We start from the raw sequence: 17,085 nt of genomic DNA, 5'->3' as shown, positions 1-17,085 counted from the left end.
ACCTACTGTAATGTCTGGGACAGAGAGCTCTTTGACTGGGCAAGATCTGACCTGGGTGAGACTCGGGTAACGGGTGGAGAGGGTGAAAGGGTGAGACCCCAGGTGTTTTCTCTCCCAACACACTCCTCTCTAAATCATAGACTAACTCCAGCCCTACGCCAGATGGTGTGTGTGAGGGAATAGGGTCATGCAAGGTTAGCAAAGCACACCAACAGTAAGAAAAAGAGGAAGAGTGACAGTTATGCTAATGATGGGAAAACCTGGGCATTTTCAGTCAGGATCACAGTGTGGTCGTGTCCTTACAGTTTCACTCAGTGTGTTGTGTGGAGAAGCTCTGCTCTGTTCTCCTCAATGGCTCTGTGTTAGCTCTCATTTATTTAGGTCCTTTGTTTATACACTATCTTGTTCTGACTCCTGACTCAACCCCCCCCCCCCCATCAGTTCCACAGTCAGTGCACTGCTAAAGAGGATCTGTGTTCTGTCAAACCTGAGGTAACTGCTCAGATTTGAGAGCTCCACAAAAACATAACAGACCATTGTTTTTGAAAAGCGGATGTAAACCGTTACCGTGAAATATAATACATAGACCATGAAGAGTAATAGTAAACTACACAGTCAAGGGTTCTGAGAAAAAGACAAACAACACATTTTTCACTTCTTCTAACGTGGTGCTGTAGCCACTGAGACACATTTCATCTCTACCAACTTGTTATACATTGGGACAGGTTTCTCTCTATGTCATCCACCAGAACCCTTTGTTTCTCCCTATAGGAGTGTAGGGTTAATATGGATCCTGCATCTCATCATTCTCTCCCTGTGATGAAGGTGCCCTTCTTTCTAAGCCAAGGTGAATCCTACTCCATCACAAACATTATGATCCATCGGTGACTTAATACAGTCTGTCATGTGACCACCCCAGCAGTCCAATATCAGCCAGCCACATCAGTACAGGGCTGACTGGGGAACACAGACTGAGGCAGACCAGACTAATGACTGTCTGGATATAAAGCCTGTTGAATCTTATATAATCGTCAGAAGGAGTTGAATCACATATAATCATCAGAAGGAGTTGAATCATATATAATCGTAAGGAGTTGAATCATATATATTCGTCAGAAGGAGTTGAATCATATATAAATCGTCAGAAGGAAAACTGTGTTTAAGTGACTCCATTGATCATCATCTGTGTTTGATCAATGATCGTCATCCGGTCTGTCCGTGTACTGTAGCCAGATCCATTAAAATGTATGAACAACCTGTGTGAACAACCTTTTCCTTGTAGCTTAAGATGGATGTGTGTGTTTATGTGTGTTGTGTGCGTGTGTGTGTGTGTGTGTGTGTGTGCGTGTGCGTGTGTACAGTAAACACCACAGTAGATCTGAAGAGTAGACATAACCTTATCATAACCTTATCATAACCTTATCACCACTAGTGGTTTATCCAGAGTTCTCCTATACTGTAGTAAAAGACTGGCCAAGCCTAGATTACTATATTTACAGTTGAAGTCAGAAGTTTACATACACTTAGGTTGGAGTCATTAAAACTCGTTTTTCAACCACTCCACAAATTTCTTGTTAACAAACTATAGTTTCGGCAAGTCGGTTAGGACATCTACATTGTGCATGACACAAGTCATTTTTCCAACAATTGTTTACAGACAGATTATTTCACTTATAATTCACTGTACCACAATTCCAGTGGGTCAGAACTTTACATACACTAAGTTGACTGTGCCTTTAAACAGCTTGGAAAATTCCATAAAATGATGTCATGGCTTTAGAAGCTTCTGATAGGCTAATTGACATCATTTGAGTCAATTGGAGGTGTACCTGTGGATGTATTTCAAGGCCTACCTTCAAACTCAGTGCCTCGTTGCTTGACATCATGGGAAAATCAAAATAAATCAGTCAAGACCTCAGAAAAAACATTGTAGACTTCCACAAGTCTGGTTCATATTTGGGAGCAATTTCCAAACGCCTGAAGGTACAACATTCATCTGTACAAACAATAGTATGCAAGTATAAACACCATGGGACCACGCAGCCGTCATACCGCTCAGGAAGGAGACACGTTCTGTCTCCTAGAGATGAAAGTACTTTGGTGCGAAAAGTGCAAATCAATCCCAGTACAACAGCAAAGGACCTTGTGAAGACGCTGGATGAAACAGGTACAAAAGTATCTATATCCACAGTAAAACGAGTCCTATATCGACATAACCTGAAAGGTCACTCAGCAAGGAAGAAGCCACTGCTCCAAAACCGCCATAAAAAAGCCAGACTACGGTTTGCAACTGCACATGGGGACAAAGATTGTACTTTTTGGAGAAATGTCCTCTGGTCTGATGAAACAAAAATAGAACTGTTTGGCCATAATGACCATCGTTATGTTTGGAGGAAAAAGGGGGTTGCTTGCAAGCCGAAGAACACCATCCCAACCGTGAAGCACGGGGGTGGCAGCATCATGCTGTGGGGGTGCTTTGCTGCAGGAGGGACTGGTGCACTTCACAAAATAGATGGCATCATGAGGAAGGAAAATTATGTGGATATATTGAAGCAACATCTCAAGACATCAGTCAGGAAGTTAAAGCTTGGTCGCAAATGGGTATTCCAAATGGACAATGACACAAAGCATACTTTAAAAAGTGTGGCAAAATGTGTGGGCAGAACTGAAAAAGCGTGTGCGAGCAAGGAGACCTACAAACCTGACTCAGTTACATCAACTCTGTCAGGAGGAATGGGCCAAAATTCACCCAACTTATTGTGGGAAGCTTGTGGAAGGCTACCCGAAACGTTTGACCCAAGTTAAACAATTGAAAGGCAATGCTACCAAACACTAATTGGTGTATGTAAACTTCTGACCCACTGGGAATGTGATGAAAGAAATAAAAGCTGAAATAAATCATTCTCTCTACTATTATTCTGACATTTCACATTCTTAAAATAAAGTGGTGATCCTAACTGACCTAAGACAGGGAATTTTTACTAGGATTAAATGTTAGGAATTGTGAAAAACTGAGTTTAAATGTATTTGGCTAAGGTGTATGTAAACTTCCGACTTCAACTGTATGTAACACACACAGACACACACACCTACACCCACAACCACACCTACACACACACAAACACACATGCACACACCACACACACACACCATTGTTTCATAATCCTTGGTTCAAATCATAATAATAATGGCCGGTGGCCAGGCCAGGCTGCGATGGGAGTGCTAACTGCAGGCCAGAGCTTCATTAAATCATAGGGTGGGTAGCGGGCTGGACGCTTAAATACATTTCAGCTCTCTGGTATGGGCCAGGGTGGTTAGCTAAATCACCTGTGATGATGGAGACATTGAGGAGGCATTGGAGAGACATTGGGAAACATTGAGTGTTGAATGTTCATTTTTGCGAGTTCATCCTGATGTCAATTGTTTTATCTAGCTTTACAGAGCACATACCAGCACATTATTATTATTTTTTTTTACATTTTAGTCATTTAGCAGACGCTCTTATCCAGAGCGACTTACAGGATCAATTAGGGTTAAGTGCCTTGCTCAAGGACACATTGACAGATTTTTCACCTAGTCAGCTCGAGGATTCGAACCAGCAACATTTCGGATACTGGACCAACCTCTTAACCGCTAGGCTACCTACATTAACTGAGATTGTTTTTAGGAACTGAAATATTGTGATTATATATCAGACAGAGTACTGCTCTTTATGGAACAACTGCTATAAGGCCTGGGTGGGTATATTGTATCAGCATCATTTGCATGTCTGAAATATAGAGAGCCTTCATCATGCAAATAACATTTGAAGTCAACCAAGAGGGAAATATATTTTCACCTCCCAAATTTCTAACACCAACATGCATGTTGTTTCTGCTTACCTCATGTACAGGTGTGTATAGTGTATCTCTCCAATCATCTTACACACCACATGGGATAGCTAACAAGGCCCATAGTGAAAGCTCTCTTCGTTAAGGTAACGAGCCCTAGAACATTCCATTCCCAAATACTGTACATCCCCATCAGTCAGTAAAAGCCTATGGGTGTACAATGAAGACATATGGATATTGACATTAGCCAAGGCTAATGGGGGACAATATGGTAGCAGAAGTTTGCCCAAGAGCCAATAATTGATGAAGAGCACTGGAGGGGAGTTGTTTGATTGGATGAGGAGGACTGTGGGAGACGCACAGCAGCCAACCTCTCACACACTTAATGTAATGATTGGGTATGTGACATTTTTTCCAGTCCAACAGTGCTATTAGAAAAACCATACCAGTACAGCATTAGCCTACCTTGTACTGTACATTAAGGAGGCCTGTGTGTTAGTATCCTGTCAAGTGTTAACATAACATCCTATCCCATACCTCCCCTTCAGAAACCACATTCCCATAGCCTTTATGACGGCTATTACAGTGCATTCGGAAAGTATTCAGACCCCTTGACCTTTTCCACATTTTGTTACATTACAGCCTTATTTTAAAATGGATTAAATTGTTTTTTTTCCTCATCAATCTACACACAATGCCCTATAATGACAAAGCATAAACAGGTTTTTAGATTTTTTAGCAAATATATTAAAAATAAAAAAACTGAAATATCACATTTACATAAGCATTCAGACCCTTTACTCAGTACTTTGTTGAAGCACCTTTGGAAGCGATTACAGCCTCGAGTCTTCTTGGGTATGACGCTACAAGCTTGGCACACCTGCATTTGGGGAGTTTCTCCCATTCTTCTCTGCAGATCCTCTCAAGCTCTGTCAGGTTGGATGGGGAGCGTCGCTGCACAGCTATTTTCAGGTCTCGCCAGAGATGTTCAATCGGGTTGAAGTCGGGCTCTGGCTGGGCCACTCAAGGACATTCAGAGACTTGTCCCGAAGCCACTCCTGCGTTGTCTTGGCTGTGTGCTTAGGGTCGTTGTCCTGTTGGAAGGTGAACCTTCGCCCCAGTCTGAGGTCCTTAGCGCTCTGGAGCAGGTTTTCATTAAGGATCTCTCTGTACTTTGCTCCATTCATCTTTCCCTCGATCCTGACTAGTCTCCCAGTCCCTGCCGCTGAAAAACATCACCACAGCATGATGCTGCCACCACCATGCTTCACTGTAGGGATGGTGCCAGGTTTCCTCCAGACGTGACACTTGGTATTCAGGCCAAAGACTTCAATCTTGGTTTCATCAGACCAGATAATCTTGTTTCTCATGGTCTGAGAGTGTTTAGGTGCCTTTTGGCAAACTCCAAGCGGCCTGTAATATGCCTTTTACTGAGGAGTGGCTTCCGTCTGGCCACTCTACAATAAAGGCCTGATTGGTGGAGTGCTGCAGAGATGGTTGTCCTTCTGGAAGGTTCTCCCATCTCCACAGAGCAACTCTGGAGCTCTGTCAGAGTAACCATTGGGTTCTTGGTCACCTCCCTGCTGGCTGTGACCATTGGCCCTTCTCCCCCAATTGCTCAGTTTGGCCGGGGGGCCAGCTCTAGGAAGAGTCTTGGTGGTTCCAAACTTCTTCCATTTAAGAATGTTGGAGGCCTTCTTGGAGACCTTCAATGCTGTAGAAATGTTTTGGAAACCTTCCCCATATCTGTGCCTCGACACAATCCTGTCTCGGAGCTCTGTGGACAATTCCTTCGACCTCATGGCTTGGTTTTTGCTCTGACATGCACTGTCAACTGTGGGACTTTATATAGACAGGTGTGTGCCTTTCCAAATTATGTCCAATCAATTGAATTTACCACAGGTGGACTCCAATCAAGTTGTAGAAACATCTCAAGGATGATCAATAGAAACAGGATGCACCTGAGCTCAATTTCGAGTCTCATAGCAAAGGGTCTGAATACTTATGTAAATAAGGTATTTCTGTTTTTTATTTTTAATAAATTTGCAAAAGATTCTAAAAACCTGTTTTCGCTTTGTCATTATGGGATATTGTGTGTAGATTGATGAGATTTATTTTTAATTTTTAATCCATTTTAGAATAAGGCTATAATGTAACAAAATGTTGAAAAAGTCAAGGGGTCTGAATACTTTCCGTATGCACTGTATATCTCAACCCATTTAGCATAGCTGGCTAATGAAAGCAGCAGTAATGGCCCTGCAGAGTTTAATTTCTCCCATACTAATCATGCTAATCATTCAAAGCTATAGAGGGACAGCTCCCGTGGTTGTGTGTGTGAGTGTGAGTGAGTGTGTGTGTGTGTGTGTGTGTGTGTGTGTGTGTGTGTGTGTGTGTGTGTGTGTGTGTGTGTGTGTGTGTGTGTGTGTGTGTGTGTGTGTGTGTGTGTGTGTGTGTGAATTAATGAATGAATGGCTCAATGGCGATCAAGCGGCTCCCTGGTGAGCCAATTTAGCTTTCTTTTATAACTTAAACCTCCCTGCTAGGCTATGTGCCCATAAGACTGTAACAGAGGGGGTCCTGGGTATCTGGGTCTGCTGGCTGTGATTAGCTAGGTGCTAACCACCTCCCAGCTGGACGGGGGGGGACGGACGGGGGGGGGACGGACGGACGGGGGGGGAACAAAGGGAGAAAATAAAGTGAGATGAGAGAAAGAATGAAAGAAAGAATTAGGAGAGAGATAGAGACAGATGGAGGGAAAAGGTGAGTGAGAGTGTAAGGGAGAAAGAAAGAGGATAGCGTGAGTAAGGAGAAAGAGACTATTAGGAGAGATAAGGAGTGGGAAGACAGAGGGGGAAGACAAAAGGTCTGTGATGGAGAGAGAGAGAGTATTCTTTTGAAACGTCTGAGTGTAATGTTTACTGTTAATATTTATTGTTTATTTCACTTTTGTTTACTATCTACTTCACTTGCTTTGGCAATGTTAACACACATTTCCCATGCCAATAAAGCCCTTAAATTGAATTGAGAGAGAGAGACCACAGCACCATCAACCACATCTACACCCCCACCCCCACCAATTAACTCCCCCCAAGTCAACCATGCCCACACCCCATTTAGGCCCCCTCAGATCAGACCTATGCCCCTCCTACCCACCCCAAGCCCCCCACTCCCACAAAGAGGGCCTCAACATGAAAGTCACACATACGCCCAGGCCGTGAGCAGGCAAACAGGCCCAACACCCACTCTTACACTAGCCCAAGCCAATGGCATGTACCAGATGCTCAGCAGGCTCTGCTCACAATTACTGGCCTGAGGCCAAACCACACAACCAACAACATTAGACACTTTATGGAACACAAAGCCTTCACTATTTCATCCTGGAATATCCAAGGCCTGAGGTCATCTGCCTTTGGCCTAAAGAGCAGGAATCTGGACTTCACCAAAGAAATCGGAAATACAGACATTGTCATCCTACAAGAAACATGGTATAGAGGAGACGGACCCACTGGTTGCCCTCTAGGTTACAGAGAGCTGGTAGTCCCATCCACCAAACTACCAGGTGTGAAACAGGGGAAGGGACTCAGGGGTATGCTAATTTGGTATAGAGCAGACCTAACTCACTCTATTAAATTAATCAAAACAGGAACATTTTACATTTGGTTAGAAATTCAAAAGGAAATTATCTCAACTGAGAAAAATGTCCTCCTGTGTGCTACCTATATCCCCCCACTAGAATCCCCATACTTTAATGAAGACAGTTTCTCCATCCTGGAGGGGGAAATCAATCATTTCCAGACCCAGGAACATGTACTAGTCTGTGACGACCAAAATGCCAGAACTGGACAAGAACCTGACACCCTCAGCACACAGGGGGACAAACACCTACCTGGAGGTGACAGCATTCCCTCCCCCATATGCCCCCCTAGGCACAACTATGACAACATAACCAACAAAAACGGGTCACGACTCCTGCAGCTCTGTCGCACACTGGGTATGTACATAGTCAATGGTAGGCTTTGAGGGGACTCCTATGGTAGGTACACCTATAGCTCATCTCTTGGCAGTAGTACTGTAGACTACTTTATCACTGACCTCAACCCAGAGTCTCTCAGAGCGTTCACAGTCAGCCCACTGACACCCCTATCAGACCACAGCAAAATCACAGTCTACTTGAACAGAGCAATACTCAATCATGAGGCATCAAAGCCAAAGGAACTGAATAATATTAAGAAATGCTATAGATGGAAGGAAAGTAGTGTTGAAACCTACCAAAAAACAATTAGGAAACAACAAATTCAATCCATTCTAGACAACTTCCTGGACAAAACGTTCCACTGTAATAGTGAAGGTGTAAACTTGGCAGTAGAAAACCTAAACAGTATATTTGACCTCTCAGCTTCCCTATCAAATCTAAAAATCTCTAACAGAAAACCAAAGAAAAGTAATAACAGTGATAAATGGTTTGATGAAGAATGCAAAAACCTAAGAAAGAAATTGAGAAACCTATCCAACCAAAAACATAGAGACCCAGAAAACCTGAGCCTACGCCTTCACTATGGTGAATCACTAAAACAATACAGAAATACACTACGGAAAAAGAAGGAACAGCATGTCAGAAATCAGCTCAATGTAATTGAAGAATCCATAGACTCTAACCACTTCTGGGAAAATTGGAAAACACTAAACAAACAACAACACGAAGAGCTATCTATCCAAAACGGAGATGTATGGGTAAACCACTTCTCCAATCTTTTTGGCCCTATAACAGAGAACAAACAGCAAAAAAATATACATGATCAAATGCAAATCTTAGAATCAACTATTAAAGACTACCAGAACCCACTGGATTCTCCAATTACATTGAATGAACTACAGGACAAAATACAAACCCTCCAACCCAAAAAGTCCTGTGGTGTTGATGGTATCCTCAATGAAATGATAAAATATACAGACCACAAATTTCAATTAGCTATACTTAAACTCTTTAACATCATCCTCAGCTCTGGCATCTTCCCCAATATTTGGAACCAAGGACTGATCACCCCAATCCACAAAAGTGGAGACAAATTTGACCCCAATAACTACCGTGGGATATGCGTCAACAGCAACCTTGGGGAAATCCTCTGCATTATCATTTACAGCAAACTAGTTCATTTCCTCAGTGAAAACAATGTACTGAGCAAATGTCAAATTGGCTTTTTACCAAATTACCGTACGACAGACCACATATTCACCCTGCACACCCTAATTGACAAACAAACAAACCAAAACAAAGGCAAAGTCTTCTCATGCTTTTTTTATTTCAAAAAAGCTTTTGACTCAATTTGGCATGAGGGTCTGCTATACAAATTGATGGAAAGTGGGGTTGGGGGAAAAACATACGACATTATAAAATCCATGTACACAAACAACAAGTGTGCGGTTAAAATTGGCAAAAAACACACACATTTCTTTCCACAGGGCCGTGGGGTGAGCAGGGATGCAGTTTAAGCCCCACCCTCTTCAACATATATATCAATGAATTGGCGAGGGCACTAGAACGGTCTGCAGCACCCGGCCTCACCCTACTAGAATCTGAAGTCAAATGTCTTCTGTTTGCTGATGATCTGGTGCTTCTGTCACCAACCAAGGAGGGCCTACAGCAGCACCTAGATCTTCTGCACAGATTCTGTCAGACCTGGGCCCTGACAGTAAATCTCAGTAAGACAAAAATAATGGTGTTCCAAAAAGGTCCAGTTGCCAGGACCACAAATACAAATTCCATCTAGACACCGTTGCCCTAGAGCACACAAAAAACTATACATACCTCGGCCTAAACATCAGCGCCACAGGTAACTTCCACAAAGCTGTGAACGATCTGAGAGACAATGCAAGAAGGGCCTTCTATGCCATCAAAAGGAACATAAAATTTGACATACCAATTAGGATCTGGCTAAAAATACTTGAATCAGTTATAGAACCCATTGCCCTTTATGGTTCTGAGGTCTGGGGTCCGCTCACCAACCACCTTCCGGAGACATTTGAAACCCCACCTCTTTAAGGAATACCTGGGATAGGATAAAGTAATCCTTCTAACCCCCCCAAATTGTAAAGTGGTTATCCCACTGGCTATAGGGTGAACGCACCAATTTGTGAGTCGCTCTGGCTAAGAGCGTCTGCTAAATGACGTTAATGTGCCCTTGAGCAAGGCACTTAACCCTAATTGCTCCTGTAAGTCGCTCTGGATAAGAGCGTCTGCTAAATGACTAAAATGTAAATGTAAATGTAAGAATTCACAAAATGGGACAAACACCAAATTGAGACTCTGCATGCAGAATTCTGCAAAAACATCCTCCGTGTACAACGTAAAACACCAAATAATGCATGCAGAGCAGAATTAGGCCAATACCCGCTAATTATCAAAATCCAGAAAAGAGCCGTTAAATTCTATAACCACTTAAAAGGAAGCGATTCCCAAACCTTCCATAACAAAGCCATCACCTACAGAGAGATGAACTAGGAGAAGAGTCCCCTAAGTAAGCTTGTCCTGGGCCTCTGTTCACAAACACAAACAGACCCCACACAGCCCCAGGACAACAACAACAACAACAACAACAACAACACAATTAGACCCAACCAAATCATGAGAAAACAAAAAGAGAATTACTTGACACATTGGAAAGAACAAACAAAAAAACAGAGCAAACTAGAATGCTATTTGGCCCTAAACAGAGAGTACACAGTGGCAGAATACCTGACCACTGTGACTGACCCAAACTTAAGGAAAGCTTTGACTATGTACAGACTCAGTGACCATAGCCTTGCTATTGAGAAAGGCCGCCGTAGGCAGACCTGGCTCCCAAGAGAAGACAGGCTATGTGCACACTGCCCACAAAATGAGGTGGAAACTGAGCTGCACTTCCTAACCTCCTGCCAAATGTATGACCATATTAGAGACACATATTTCCCTCAGATTACAGCGATCCACAAAGAATTCAAAAACAAACCCAATTTTGATAAACTCCCTTATCTACTGGGTGAAAACCACAGTGTGCCATCACAGCTGCAAGATTTGTGACCTGTTGCCACAAGAAAAGGGCAACCAGTGAAGAACAAACACCATTGTAAATACAACCCATATTTATGTTTATTTATTTTCCCATTTGTACTTTAACTATTTGCACATTGTTACAACACTGTATATATACATAATATGACATTTGAAATGTCTTTATTCTTTTGAAACTTCTGAGTGTAATGTTTACTGTTAATATTTATTGTTTATTTCACTTTTGTTTACTATCTACTTCCCTTGCTTTGGCAATGTTAACACACGTTTCCCATGCCAATAAAGCCCTTTAATTGAAATTGAATTGAATTGAGAGAGAGAGAGAGAGAGAGAGAGAGAGAGAGAGAGAGAGAGAGAGAGAGAGAGAGAGAGAGAGAGAGAGAGAGAGAGAGAGAGAGAGATGTGGTCAGTTAAAAGGTTAGATAAAGAACAGCCCATGTCCCTAAAACAGATGGATACAGTCTGTCTGCTATTAAAAAAACATTAAATCAGGCTTGTGCTAAAACCACAGTGCATACACTGAAAATAAAATCTAGGAATTAGCATTTGGCAGAGGTGGGACAAAGTCATTGTTATGCAAGTCACAAGTAAGTCTCAAGTCTTTGCCCTCGAGTCCCGAGTCAAGTCGAGTCAAAGATGAGGCAAGTCCCAAGTCGAGTCAAAAGTCAAAGCCATCAAGTCTCAAGTCGAGTCCAAAGTCCTACATTTTAGTTTCGAGTCATTTCAAGTCCTCTTAGCAAGCCTTTGCAAGTCATTACAAGTCCTCGTAGCAAGTCTTCTCGAGTCATAAGGCGCAAGTCCAAGTCAAGTCACGAGTCATTGATGTTAAAGTCCAAGTCGAGTTGCAAGTCTTTGTACATTTTGTTGAGTCGAGTCTGAAGTCATCAAATTCATGACTCGAGTCTGACTCGAGTCCAAGTCACATGACTCGAGTCCACACCTCTGGCATTTGGTCTACAGAACACTGTCTCCCTGAGGAAAGGCTGGTTTGGGCTAAGCACACTACAGCATGTGGTCAAAGTCAAACCGATTTGGAGAAGGGCTTAAGAAAATATTAATTAGCCTGTTTTAAAAGCCTTAGAGCTATTTCACTCACCTTCTTGACACTGATAGCTATGGTGGTGATGGTCTACAGTCTGAAATACACTCCTGACTAGAACCAGACACAGGTTGTTATAGACTACTAGAGAAGCAGCCAGATATACAGTTGTGAGCAGGAACAGGTTATCACTCACTCGCTTGGCACTGGTAAGTGGTCGCCTAAAACGTTCCTGACTAAATCCAGATACCAGTTGCATTGAGGAAGCTGACAGAGACCGTTGTGATCAGGAACAGGTCATGGGGATGTTATGATTGGATGAAGGACCTGTTTCCTCCTTCCTGTCTGTTAGAGATCAGGGCTCAGCCCCTCAACCACTTCCTCTTGGTCCTCAGTTTACAGATGTAGGATTTCAATTTGACCTATATTGTCACAGCAAAAGAATCCTGCAGGAACAGGATTTGAACGTTTAGTCCATAATGTTGCTTGATCGGTGGTTAGGCTATTAACTGGACAAAAGTAGGCTACATGACAAGTGCTATACTGTTAATATAACCGTGTGTTAGTGTGGGTTTTCAGTGAATTTATGTAAATCATGAAGCTGCTGTGCAGGAAAATTCTCAGTAACAAAAGAGTGATCAAATTAAGATCCTACATCTGTACACTTTCCTGTTCAAACTGACTGACAAATGTTTGACTTGCTGGATGCTATAGCAGTCTACAACCGTGTATACAGTCTCGTCTCAAGGCAAATGTTTGACATGAGAGCTTTCTGTTTTTATTCAGGACCAGGATGGTCAGGATTGCCACTGTGCTCTGTCATATGGCCTGGCGTTTACTGAATACTTCACTAATCCTATTACATTTTTACTAAAATAAGTTTTCATAAATAACGTGCCAAATCAAAAAGTAATGCGCCTTCATTAAACTCTCTCTTCAATCCATATTTTGTGCAGTAATCACTCTTTACTCTCACATGTTTTCTACGAACAGGAAAACCCCTATCCAGGTCTTTAGCTACACATTAAGAGGATAATTTTCAGTGACAACACACAATCATTATCAGATTAGGTTTGGCTGCATGGGAATTATGTGTTTCATAAACATAGATTAGTGAATGAAACGGGGCTGTCCTGGCCCTTGTACGCCTGTGGCTGTGGTGTTCAAACAACTGGCTCTTCAGGGAACAGGAACAGCAACAATGATGGTGTGTTACTATAGGTACCAGGCCGTGTGTGTGTGGGTGTGTGTGTGTGCCAAACTAGACATCTGAGGAAGGCTAATTGTCATTAATTCTGCTTAGTTACCATCCCATTCAGACATAAACAGGTGTTTAGACAGGCAGGACCACATGCTTAAATAGGGGAGAGTGGGGTTAGTTGAGCCTTTTTCTGTCAAGGGAAATATAGTATTCTTCCTAACAAAGATATCTGCATATATTTCAGGATGTTGTGTATCCTATCCTGTGTAACATCACAACTTGGAAAACATAGCTTGTCCAAAAAAAGTGGTCTCTTGGCACAACTTTCCCCGGGTATGGGGTGTGTTGAGCCACGGGACAGGGTAAGTTAAGCTGCCAACAAATTTCTGTACCGAATAAAATATTACCATTACCTTTTTAAACCATGTCTATCTTTATTTCCCAAACACAATTCAACACAATCACAATCGCCTTTTTGTCTTTTAATCATTTTAAGCATATTTTAACACAGGCTTAACACCTAACACACACTTTGTACCCTTCATTTGACACTTTTAAAACAGGCCGTGTTGTTACCTCATATCCCAGTGATAATGCCTTGTATTACGCCTGGGAAGAAAACACTTCAATTTGCATAACATTTGGACTATATTAGCCTACACAGCTACAAGGATGCACTTTCATGCTAGGTTTAGGACCTCATATTGAAGCTTATAGAGACTCCAACTGATATATAAAACAATCTTTAAATTATCTACTTTGACTTGATGAAAATCTGTGAACATGGCCCAGACTGCTATCTGAAGGCCAGATACTGTCAGCCTGTGAACATGGCCCAGACTGCTATCTGAAGGCCAGATACTGTCAGCCTGTGAACATGGCCCAGACTGCTATCTGAAGGCCAGATACTGTCAGCCTGTGAACATGGCCCAGACTGCTATCTGAAGGCCAGATACTGTCAGCCTGTGAACATGGCCCAGACTGCTATCTGAAGGCCAGGTACTGTCAGCCTGTGAACATGACCCAGACTGCTATCTGAAGGCCAGATACTGTCAGCCTGTGAACATGGCCCAGACTGCTATCTGAAGGCCAGGTACTGTCAGCCTGTGAACATGGCCCAGACTGCTATCTGAAGGCCAGGTACTGTCAGCCTGTGAACATGGCCCAGACTGCTATCTGAAGGCCATGTACTGTCAGCCTGTGAACATGGCCCAGACTGCTATCTGAAGGCCAGGTACTGTCAGCCTGTGAACATGGCCCAGACTGCTATCTGAAGGCCAGGTACTGTCAGCCTGTGAACATGGCCCAGACTGCTATCTGAAGGCCATGTACTGTCAGCCTGTGAACATGACCCAGACTGCTATCTGAAGGCCAGATACTGTCAGCCTGTGAACATGGCCCAGACTGCTATCTGAAGGCCAGGTACTGTCAGCCTGTGAACATGACCCAGACTGCTATCTGAAGGCCAGATACTGTCAGCCTGTGAACATGGCCCAGACTGCTATCTGAAGGCCATGTACTGTCAGCCTGTGAACACGGCCCAGACTGCTATCTGAAGGCCAGGTACTGTCAGCCTGTGAACATGGCCCAGACTGCTATCTGAAGGCCAGATACTGTCAGCCTGTGAACATGGCCCAGACTGCTATCTGAAGGCCAGGTACTGTCAGCCTGTGAACATGACCCAGACTGCTATCTGAAGGCCAGGTACTGTCAGCCTGTGAACATGACCCAGACTTCCCAACATCACCACAGCAAGCTTGCACTGATAACCGAGGCTGTTCAGGTGTGATGAGGAGCTGGTATTTAAGCAACTTGTCAGAAAAGGCCTGCTCCATGTAGTAGTCAAATGAGCAGCCCACCTCCAAAATCAGCACTAACCTCTGGCCTCCCCCACAACAACAATATCTGGCTTCTTCAGCATACAAGAAAACACATTATCATCATCATCAAACCAGGCTCCTCTGACAAGAGAATGACAAACACACACACACACATACTTTTTCAGTCCAGCCAAGTCTATAATCACCTTTCATCCAAAAAAATCTTTAATCAACATCAAATTCAAATGAGTCCCTTGTACCCAGAAACATGGTCACATACAGAGAAGAACAGGGCCTCTACTATAGTCTAGTATTACACATTTATCATATTAAAACATCTGGAACATTATGTCCCTAGTGTGGTGTGTCTGTCTGTAAGAAATAATATCCTGGCCTTAATTAATTTAACGAGGGGATCATAATATCAGACACAAAGACTGTTGTGTTGTGGCCTGGTTCCGTGTAGTCTGGCATCATGACTGACTGACCAGCCGTGCTTGGCAATGCCCTTTACCCTGCAACTATTGTGCTTACTGACTTTAACGAGACATCCACACCTGGGTCAAAAGTGTTCCACACATGGTCACTGTTTCTCAATGGGAACCCCATTCAAACGGAATAGTGCTCAGCCCTTACTCTCTTTCCTAAGACTGCCCCATCCTGATGATATTAGACGGTTAGGCCGCTTCTGAAACAGGAAATCCAAACCTCAATCCAGTCAGAGTGGTGGTACAATGTCACAGGGTGTTTTGTCATCGTTGTTTGTCATGCTTACCTCGCAGTGGAACTATTCACACACAACCTATAATAATAATAATCATGACAACATTTGTTTCTGAGAGGGGTTAAAGATAGATCAGCAATTTCCAGTAGCGCGGAGTAAAATAATACAATCATGTGGAGTTGCTACACTACAAATCAATCAAATCAAGTACAGTCTAAAGCATTTTCAACAGTGAATGCTAAGGTGACCAAAGCATATAGGCAGTGGGGTATAAATACACCAGTGATGATGGATATGGACAGAGCTTTGCAGCAGAAACACATCAATGCATAATAATATTTCTGTCAGAGTAGGACTGATCAAATTTGTTTCTCTCCTGATGTGGTATGAATACAGAGGGTGCCTTGCTTCAGCTATGTTATTGGACAAACATGTACTGTACACACACAGACACACACACACAGGGAGAGAGTAAGTGAGGGTGAGAGAGAGAGAGAGAGGCAGAGTGCGAGAGAGAGAGGAAGAGGGAGGGAGAGAGAGAGAGAACTTCACTTGCTTTGGCAATGTTAACATACGTTTCCCATGCCAATAAAGCCCTTAAATTGAATAGAATTGAATTGAGAGAGAGAGAACCTGTAAATCTGCAAACAAAGAACCTGGGTCAAGGGCTTTAGCTTAATACACAAAGATAAACAATTTCAGTTTGAAAAGCTTATACATTACTTACTTATACATGTGATTATAATACATGAAAACTATACATCCATGCTATCTGTCAAGCTGAATGTATCATTAATAAGGCATATGCCTGGAGGACACAGACTAATAAATATGGCTGCTTGTTAATATAGTAAACGGTTAACTGAATAACAATCACTAGCTACGATTAATTGACCTTTGGGACAAAAATCTGAAAGTACAGCTTGTTACCATAGTATTTTTCAGTATATACAAATGCCAGCTCGATTTGGAATGCAACATATAGTAAAGCATCACCATAAAACCATAAAGCCAGTGGTTGAGTCTCAGGACCCCCAGAAGGCTGTCTATTTGGAATGGTCATGACAGACAGGTACAGATTATGGATCAGAGATATTAGATGTAATTCTGTCCACAGTGTACTGTACTGTACTGTGATTCCACACCACCCATGGCTACAGTACAGGTCATGTAGAGGTTAGGCCAAAGAGGTCAAACTAAAGGAACTAAGGAGTTTTCAGAGCTAATGAAGACTGGGTATCATGTTTTCTATACAAACATAGTGAATGTCACGACAGTAATCCAATCTACCCAATCTATGAAGGGATCTGTTAGAATATGTAATCTAACTGTTATTATCAACTGTCATTAACTGTCATTATCATGGAGCATCAACAGTAACTCCAACAGAAACATGTCCTACTAGAACAGAATAAGCCAGTGA

The 17,085-nt window shown here is 42.7% G+C and overlaps 1 protein-coding gene across 2 annotated transcripts in view; it reads right to left on the bottom strand.

Annotated features, from left to right (window-relative positions):
* pde4ba (phosphodiesterase 4B, cAMP-specific a) overlaps nucleotides 1-17,085 on the bottom strand; it is a 379,418-nt gene that overhangs the window by 287,489 nt on the left and 74,844 nt on the right. Inside the window, exon 1 of one of the 2 annotated variants that reach the window (XM_041840091.2) lies at nucleotides 11,975-12,107. The exons of the other annotated variant lie outside the window; for it this stretch is intronic. The gene's annotated coding sequence lies outside the window, so the exon portion shown is untranslated. Of the gene's footprint in view, nucleotides 1-11,974; nucleotides 12,108-17,085 lie in introns of those variants that run through there. 2 annotated transcript variants of the gene reach the window in all.

The sequence above is a fragment of the Coregonus clupeaformis genome, chromosome 20, assembly GCF_020615455.1.
Source record: "Coregonus clupeaformis isolate EN_2021a chromosome 20, ASM2061545v1, whole genome shotgun sequence".
Classification (NCBI taxonomy): domain Eukaryota; kingdom Metazoa; phylum Chordata; class Actinopteri; order Salmoniformes; family Salmonidae; genus Coregonus; species Coregonus clupeaformis.
Note: the sequence above shows the minus strand (reverse complement) of the source record. Positions and strands in the feature narration are given on the sequence as shown.